At 50.1% G+C, this 9,241-nt stretch overlaps 1 pseudogene; it reads left to right on the top strand.

The window, feature by feature from the left end:
* The first annotated feature begins 318 nt into the window (after positions 1-318).
* LOC144103332 (uncharacterized) lies at positions 319-5,391 on the top strand (annotated as a pseudogene).
* Positions 5,392-9,241: the final 3,850 nt, after the last annotated feature.

The raw sequence follows: 9,241 nt of genomic DNA, 5'->3' as shown, positions 1-9,241 counted from the left end.
TTTTGTGGTACGTCAAACAACCAAACCAAAAACGTGGTTCAAATTTGTACGAGAAAGGAGTTTGTCAACCGCATTCACGAGGGGGGTGTCTGTACTACAGACGAAGATGTAGACGTGTATGGATATTTCATAGATGAATTCCACATTCTAATCTTTAGGTCGGATTTATTGCCAGACATGATACCATTTTTAACGTCAAACGAATTGTCAACGGGCCCATTGAACCCACTGCCGCAAAAACAGCTTCAAATTTTACAAAAACACCTCAAGCAGCAGATGTTAATGCAACAAAGAATGCGCCGCGAAAAGCGACAAGCCATGGGAGATGATGCACCCGCACCCGGGGAGTCCACCTCTACGACAGCCGTGTGCAATGCGGACAAATCCTCGAATAAACTGTTTCACGCGACGAGAAAACGAAGAAAATCTACTCTGGATGATGAGGACTATCAAATTTTTGCCCGACACACCATCCAGATTCTCGCCCACAGCACTAAAATTTAACAGGATATTTGTGTGTGGTACTGCCACCCCTTTTTTCACCAATTATGACAGGGAATTGATGCAATGGGTCAATGTCTTTGACATGTCACTAGGAAAGAAAGAAGACGCAGAAGCACAGTTTGGAAAGCGGTTGGTCATCCCAACGCCCTTCTTTCTTCAACACGTGTGCACGACTACACTGCGTTTTGTGAACGAAACTGGCGGGTGGACAATCCCAAACATAGTGGATGTGAGGAATTTGCTGAAGCCGTCGGAATTTCCAACCATCGGATGCTGCTGTCCGGAGTACAGAGCGCGCGGCAAACCCCGCAAACCTGACACCCGGTGGTCGCAAGGCCTATGCAAGAGCAATCAACAACGCTTCAGACGCGTGTGTTGTGCGCCGGCTGTTATCCGAAATCGCCCAATACCCCAAGGACAAGCATTTTGTGGTCACTTATAGATACGAAATGCGGGAAAGAGTGTTGGATGCCATGCGCAAACCCAAGGTGGAAACTACTCTTCGAAAATTCAACTGGAATGGGATGGAAGTGCTGTTTGTGCAGCCGGATGACCCATCATCCAGGTTAGTCAAGACTAGAGGTATATATAACAACCATTGCAACGGCGCGGTTGTGACGGTCACCAACTTTTTCTTCTGTGAGGGGCACACGCTGCGAAATGTCAATCATATGCACACCCTGGGAGGATTCGCCACGTACGAATGTGCCACGATGTTTCAGGCCCTGGGACGCGTGTCTCGAATGGGTTCACACACGGTTAGATATTCCATAGTCAATGTGAACATGTACCACGACAGGGCCCATGTTAACCGTCGTAGCAAAGCCATTGGCAGAGAAAACGTGATCAGACGGGCAATGTGTCGCATGCTGGACCAGCCAGAAGAAGCAAACAAGGATCTGCCGCCCACACTTCCGCGACCGTCGGGATTATTGGCCTTGCATAGCATGACTCCGGTGCGTGCGGATCAAAGCAACGACATGTTACTGGGTGTGACGCCAAGATTCCACCAATCGCCATATTCATAACATGTAAAGAACACCGCGGTCTGTGTCTGTTGGATCATTCCATCAATCAGAACATTAGTGAATACAAGAGAAAAATGAAACATTATCACGGAGAAAAAAGAGCGCAAGAAGATGCAAAGGTCAAAGTGATACCGAGCTTTTGCGCAGAAAAAGGATTGAAATCCGGTGACATATTTTTTTCATTGCCCTTTGATCCCGATGTTGCACAAGAACAAGTCACCAAAGACACGAGTCAATTCAATGTAACCGATATATTTGAAGAAGATGAAGATGACGACGATGACAACGACGAGGCGCAAATTGAAAAGTTACCGAAAAACGAAATCGGTAAGAAACACCCAGGGCCCACGATATCGAAAGAGAATCGTTCACTTAGCACGTTTCCGGTGCCAATTATTTTGTGCGATGGTACGTTAAAGAAATATTCGCATCCAAAAATGGCGATTTTTCCATCCGTCGCAGCTAAGAATCCGCTCCATGAAATGTAATAAAATTTCCAATATATCATACACGTCACATAAAGTCAATAAATTGCAAATAATACAAAAATCGATCGAATGGTGTTCGAAATATAAACAATAATGTTTTTTTTTTTAATTGGCAAAAAATTAAGACAATTGCTCGATAAAATCGCATCAAAAACAAAATATAAATTATCTAGTGTGTCAAGCGGCGTTTATCAAAGATTCGTCAAATTCTATCGAGTGGTTGTTTAGCTACGGGCGATTAAAGTTTCCGGCGACCGACTTTTGCGCAACTCCGAGTACCCCTCTTCGTTTTTAAGATTTCGACCTCAAAAACTATGGGGATTTGACTGAAAGTTTGCCTATATGTTATTTAATGGTGTAAGTTTTAATTTTAAGAAAATTGCGGCATTTTACCGAAAGATTGTGAAGATAAAATCGGTTAAATTCCAAAAGTGCTTAAAACATGCAAAATCAACTTTTGTGAAAAATATGAAAACTGTGTTATAAAATTCCATTACATTTGCAATGCACAATCTTTATCACATATTGCTGGTGCTCAGTTTGGTTGGTTGGTAACAACTTTATTCAAAAGTCCTGCAGAGCTTTCGCTGACGGGGCCTTAGGTCTCCCACGTGGGGACGTCGAGGTGTTGCCTCGCCGTCGCCTCGCGGGCCTGCTCGACGGCCCAGAGTTGGTCACCGAGACTGGGGCTGCGCAAGGCAGCGGCCCACCGCGGCGGGAGGGTTCCGGAGTTAGCACCGTCAGGGTTTTTGCTACAGTCCCAGAGCATTTGGGGTAAAGTTGCTATAGCAGTGTGGCAGACCTTGCATATATTCGTCGGGTATGTTCCGGGGTGGAATATATGGTATTGTGCCGGGTTGGGGTAGGTGAGCGTCTGCAGTTGCCTGAGGGCCACCGCGTGCGCCCTGCCCACGTTGTCGTTGGGCGGAGGGAAGGTTCGGCGGGCCAGGCAGAGGGCCTTGGTAATTTCGTTGTATGTGGTCAAACAGTCTTTGGTGCTGTCCCATGGACGACAGTCGCCGATGCGGTTCGCGTGCTCGCGCGCCTTGGCGTGTGCCGTCTCGTTTCAGTTGCGATATGTGTTCGATACTGCTCCCATGTGCGCCGGGAAGCATTGGATTCTGGTTTGAAAAACTTCCTCCCACTGGACTTTTCGATTGCTCAGGATTCGGGCCGCTGTCTGCGAGATCCATCCTTTGGCGAAGTTTTTGACCGTTTGTCGCGAGTCGCAGAGAACTGTGGTGCACGTCGGATCCGTGAGGGCGAGGGACACCGCCGCTTTCTCCGCTTCTTCTGCGCGCTCGCACGCTACACTTGCCGTTATGCGCGTTTCGCCACCCGAATCGACGACCGCAACCGCGAATCGCGAGCGTTCTGCTTATTCCGCGGCGACAACGTACCTTGTCCCCGTTTCGTCTCCGTGGCTGTGTAGGAGAGCTCTGGCCCTGGCCACTCTTCTTCCCCGGTTGTGTTCTGGGTGGACGTTCTGTGGAATCCGGTCGACTCTTAGGATTTGTCTGATCGCGTCCGGAACAGCGACTTTCTGGCCTTGTTGTGCATGGTAACGGATGCCGGCACTTTTCATGATCTGGCGTCCTACTCTCGTGCCCCCTAATCTTTCTAATTGCGAAGTGCGCTGCGCCTCAGCGATTTCGATAAGCGTGTTGTGAAGCCCGAGCTGGAGCAAGCGTTGCGTGCTGGTGGACTCGGGTAGACCCAGTGCTATCTTGTACAGCCTGCGGATGAGGACGTTGACCTTGGCTTCTTCTCCCTTGTACCAGTTGTCGAATGCCGCGACGTACGCAATATGGCTCATGACGAAAGAGTGTATTAGTCGTGTGAGACTCGCCTCCCTCAATACGTTTCTTCTGCTGGTGGCCCTTTTGAGGATTCGCATGGCGCTAGCCGTCTTGTGCTGTAATTTAGGGATCGTTTCGCCGTTGACGCCATTGGCTTCGATTATCATGCCAAGGACCCCAATTCTGTGCACTATCGGGATGGTTGCTCCGTTGCTCGTGCGTAGTTTGATCTCTTCGTATTCTCGTCTGGTCGTTGCCGCATTCTGACCACACCCGGGTGGTCTGCCCCTCTGCGTAGGGTGGTAGAGTAGGCGTTCCGACTTTGTAGGCGAACATCGTAATGCCGTACCCACAAGGTATTCCTCTATTGTCTCGATTGCTAGTTGCAGTGCCGTTTCGATGTGACCGTCGCTGCCTTCGTGCACCCAGAGTGTTATGTCGTCGGCGTATATGGTGTGCCGAACGTCTTCGAGTTCTTGTAGCTTTTCTGCTAGCCCGATCATGACGAGGTTGAAGAGCATAGAGCATGAGCGAGATGACGGAGCCCTGCGGGGTGCCGGTGCTTCCTAGCGTTTGCTCTTCTAGCTGGATATCCCCTGCCACTAAGAAAGCTCGCAGCTGGCTGTCAAAAAATCTTTAACGTAGTTGTACGAGCCTACACCTAGGTTTTGCCGTGATATCTGGTGTAAGGTCGCCGAGTGCTCGATTCTATCGAACGCGCTTTCAAGGTCGAGGCCGAGAATTGCTCTGGTGCCTCTCGTCTTGCCGTCAAGCACCTGGTGCTTCAGTTGTAACATTGCGTCTTGTGTAGATAATTGGGGGCGGAATCCTATTATGGATTGTGGGTATGCCCCTTTCTGCTTAAAGCGGGCTTGCCAGCGGTTAAGCAGTGCGTGCTCCATGGTCTTGCCGACGCACGACGTTAGGGATGTGAGGCGAAGGTTGTCGAGGCTCGGCGGTTTCCCGGGTTTTGGGATTAGTATCATTCTCGCAGTTTTCCACTGTTGCGGGAGGCTGCCGCACTGCCAGCACTCATTCATGAATGCCGTTAACTGTTCCACGGATCGGTCGTCGAGATTCTTTAGGGCGCGATTCGACACCCCGTCGGGGCCCGGCGCCGATCTGCTGTGGAGGTTGTGCAGCGCCGTCCTGATCTCTTCTACGTTAAAGTCCTTATTCAATTCTGCGTTCGGATCCCCCTCATATGGACCGTGTTGTGCGGTCGAAGTGTGCGGCAAGTACTTCGCTCGTAACTGGACGGTCACTGCATCTTCATCGTGCTTCTCGAGCTCCTTGTGTAATAGACGTGCGAGGCAGTTCTTTTGGTGGGACTTGGTTCCCGTTGTGTAGTTGGCCGTCGACTGCTTTGCATAACTCATCCCATTGCTGGCGGTTGAGCGTTCGGCAGTGCTCCTCGATGTTGCGGTTGATCTCCGCTATTTTCTTTCTGGGTCTCCGATTGAGTCTCTGTCCCTTACACCTGGCCAGGACAGAGTTCTTCGCCTCGATGAGATGCGCCAGGCGGCTGTCCATATTGTCAGTTTCAACCTAGGTTTCGACGGTCTTGGTTGACACTTTGGCGTGTGCAACCGGTGAGCGGGTCCAGGCTTCGATGTCCGTGATCGTATCTCCAGAAGACTCTTGATGGTCTCGTTTATTTCTGAAATCTTCCCAATCGGTCCATTTGAAATTTTGTTTACTGCCGTGCGCCTTGTCCGGAGTCTGTACGTGTTATTCGACGATCATGTGGTCACTCCCCAGGTCGGTCGACGTGTTTTTCCACGTGGTAGCCGTCGTCCCGGCATTTCGGACGAACGTCAGGTCCGGGGTCGTGTCTCTGGTAGTGGAGGTACCGATTCTCGTCGGGTGCGCCGGATCCGTAAGTAACGTGAAGTCGAGTTCCTGCGCATCTTGCCCGAGTTGTCTTCTCTTGGTCGTGCTGTAGTTGTAACCCCATGCCGTGTCTGCCGCGTTGAAATCTCCCCCTGCAATCAGCGTCCGGGACCCGGCAATCTTGAGCGTCTTCTGAAACAGCGCTCGGAAGCGTTGGCGGCGTTTCGATGGGCTGCTGTGTACGTTCAGTATTAATATACTTTGTTTCCTCTGCTTGGTGGGTATCAGTTCGGTGAGAGCGTGTTCCATCTGGACGCCGCTTAGTTCGTGGTCAGCGAATGTGAGACGCTTCCTAACGAGCATGCATACACCCTTCCCCTCGATTTTGCTGCCTTGCATTTTGTAGCCTGTTAAGGTAGCCGCGTTGGTGAGCGTTTCTTGGGGTAATATTACGTCCGGTTTACGTGTTGCGTGCCTGATGTGTTGCTGTAGAACGTCCTTTTTGCCGGTGAAGCCGCGGCAGTTCCACTGCCATATTACTATCCCTTGGTTATCGTTGGCCGGCCATGTTGATGCTGATGCAAGTTACCCGGCTGCCCTTGATGGTTGCTCGGTCCCGCATCACTGCTCGCCGGTGCGTGTCCGTGTTGCGTGAATACGGAGTGATTCAGTATTATCTGCATGTTTCCTTCAAGGTTAGTGGTCCTGTTTGCGAGGCCGAGGAATGTTGCGTGTAGGGTCTCAATGGTACTTTGCATGGTGCTTAGCATTTTCTTGATGTCTGTAATTTGCACTCGCACCTGGCTCTCGAAACCGCCCTCGTGGTGTTGTTGTATCGGCCGTTTCTTTGGGGCGGGCGCGTCCGCGTCAGGAACGCTCGCCGGTACCTGCTGTTGTGTGCTCTGTTCGTTTTGGTCCATCCCGGCGCGCTCGCGTCTAAGTTCTCGCATCTCTTTCATTAGCTTTTGGACTTGTTCGCTTATTACCGCGTTCTCTTTTCGCATTTCTGCGTTCTCTTTCCTTAGCGCCTCTAAAATGTCATTATCGGCTTTTTGATTCTGCTCTGGGACTGCAGGTGCTGTTACGACCCCCTCCCGCGCGATGCCCCGGACAGTGTCCGCCCAGCTCACCTTGTCTCCGGGAGTTCGCGTCCTGGATCTCGATCTTGTCGGAACGCGGTTGTGCCTTTGACGACTGCGGGACCGGGACCGGCCGCGCGATCGCGACGTGGATCTAGGTCTGTGCGGCTGGATGGGCGGGAAGTCTTGCTGTGTCAGTTGGGCATGTGCGTTTTGGCGCTCCCATCGTCGCCTGCGAATCATATACGGAGTCTTGTACCTTGCTTTGCAGGCCTTGTCGGCCATCATGTGAGCGCCGCCGCAAAGGTTACACTTGAGCGAGCATTGGCGCCCCTGGTCTGGGTTGCGGCCTCCGCAACCCCTGCGAATGTGGTTGGCGGGATTTGGGCAAACATCCATGCGGTGGCCGAGGCGTCCGCACTTGTAACAGATGTCAATTTGCTTGCGATACAACGTGCAACGAACGAGTGTTGCGCCGTACCTGACGAGGTTGGGCACTTTGAGTCCGTCGAAGGCAATTACAACCGTGGTCGTAGTGCCTATGCGTTTGGCCGCCAGTGCCAGTGGGTTTCTCGGGTTTACGATGTTCTCGTCCAGTGCTCGGGATCCGTCCTCAATGGGGATGCCACGAATCACTCCCTTGGTTGTATTATCGGGTGCCGTTTCGTACGCGTTGACTTCGTGCGGTTTCCCTTGGATGTGAATTTTCCCCAGTTTGGCATAGCGGTCCGCGTTCGCTCGTTTCGGTGTGCTGACGACGACGATGTTCTGGTGCGAGTTCGGACAGGCCGTGTCTTCCGCACTTTCGTCTCCCGTTATATCGGCAGCCCCGAAGACTGCGGCGGTGGCCGTCGGGGCGCCGACCTTAACGATGTCGAGGCCGCCTTTTGGTCGAACCACGATTTTAGTTTCCTCCTTCAGTAGTCTGGGCATGCGTCCCGCTTTGATAACCTTCCCTTTGACATGCTTGGGTTGCTTACGTTGCTGGCCGGTGCCAGGCGCGTTCGCTCTTGCATCGATGTCGTGCGTCGAATTCGCACTGTGGTCTCGGGGTCTCGAACGCCGCGCTCCGGCGCTCTTCCATCCGGCCTCTTCGGTAATTTCGTCGGCGGAAATGTCTTCCCCCATCACTTGCACGTTCATTCTTGAGTCACGTTCGTCGGCTTGTGCCCCTTCGTTGGAGAGAGTCCGTATACGTGACGCCGCGTCTGTCAGCGGCGCGCAGCGGTTGCGCCGGCTAGGCCTAGCGTCTGGCGTACACGCCTAGACCTAGCGAGGCTATGGCGGGGACGGAGCGCAGAAAGTGCAATATCTCTGCGAATAATGGTGGCCCACCTCAAAACTGGGTATACGTCGATGCCTCTCGACTTCACGGATCCGTTGGCGAAAGTTTGGCGATGAAATGCAGTTGAAATCGCTGCGAAATCATTTGTAGAAGACAGAGCCGATGTGAACGCGTCCGCTCACCTCGGCGATCGCAGCGCCCTCCTGGTGGTCAGTAAAAATTATTAAATTATTTTACCCGTTTTTTAGATGTCAGCGCATCAAGTGTGTGCCGATTTTGCAAAAATCCAGCCTCGACGACCGGTCGCGTTGAGAACGCAAAATTAAGAAAAATATTCGATATATTTCAATAAAAAGTGGAAAAATGCAAAGCTAAATGATTGTACTGTTGTCGCGTAAAACATTGTAAATATATATCGACCGATTACGAAGGTATAAGCGCTCAAAGTTCGAGTTGATAACAAAAAATATTTAAATATCTTTTTTGCGCGTTTTAGGCACGTTTTTTTGGTCATTTAGCAAAAGTCAAAAAATTTTTCCGTAAAACTCATAATGTCTCAACAAGGGCAAGATTCTTAATTTTCAAAAGAATAGTTAGATATAGCACGCTCTGAGAATGACATGCACAAATATTTATCAAAATCCATCGAGGCGATTTTTTTATTTTTTCGATGCATTTGACATTTTGACGTATCTCGCAAACTACCAAATTGTACGCAAAATAAATTGTACCAACAGATTAGGTTCGTCATAAAACGAAAGAGCTCCGCCGTGCACAAAATCGTACAATCAATAGATTTCGAGTTTTTATTTTTGCGCTTAAATGATCAAAATGGTGGTTATAACGCGCAAAACGGTCATTTAAGGCGATCGTTTTTCCAGCAGCTTCCGACTCTATTATACCGCAAACTAAACGATAGAAATTGATAAATTTTTACAGGTGCATCGTTTAAGTGTAGTTTTGTTGGTATCTATTTGGGTTTATGTAACAGTTTTGCCAGAAAGTAATTATTTACAAAGATTTATAGCATTAAAAATAATAATGCCGCAATGATGCTCATTGTGTGGTTGGTAAAGTAATTGAAATGAATATTGTACATTCGTTTATTTCCGTTTAATGTTTAATTTATGAGGAATCATGCGCACAAAACGATTTTTGGCTTAAATGGCCGTTCTTGCGCGATATGGGGCCTAAATGGTCATTTAATACCCTCTAAGCGACAACA

The sequence above is a fragment of the Amblyomma americanum genome, chromosome 9, assembly GCF_052857255.1.
Source record: "Amblyomma americanum isolate KBUSLIRL-KWMA chromosome 9, ASM5285725v1, whole genome shotgun sequence".
Classification (NCBI taxonomy): domain Eukaryota; kingdom Metazoa; phylum Arthropoda; class Arachnida; order Ixodida; family Ixodidae; genus Amblyomma; species Amblyomma americanum.
The sequence above is the reverse complement of the archived record's forward strand: the minus strand, read 5'-3'. Positions and strand labels throughout refer to the sequence as shown.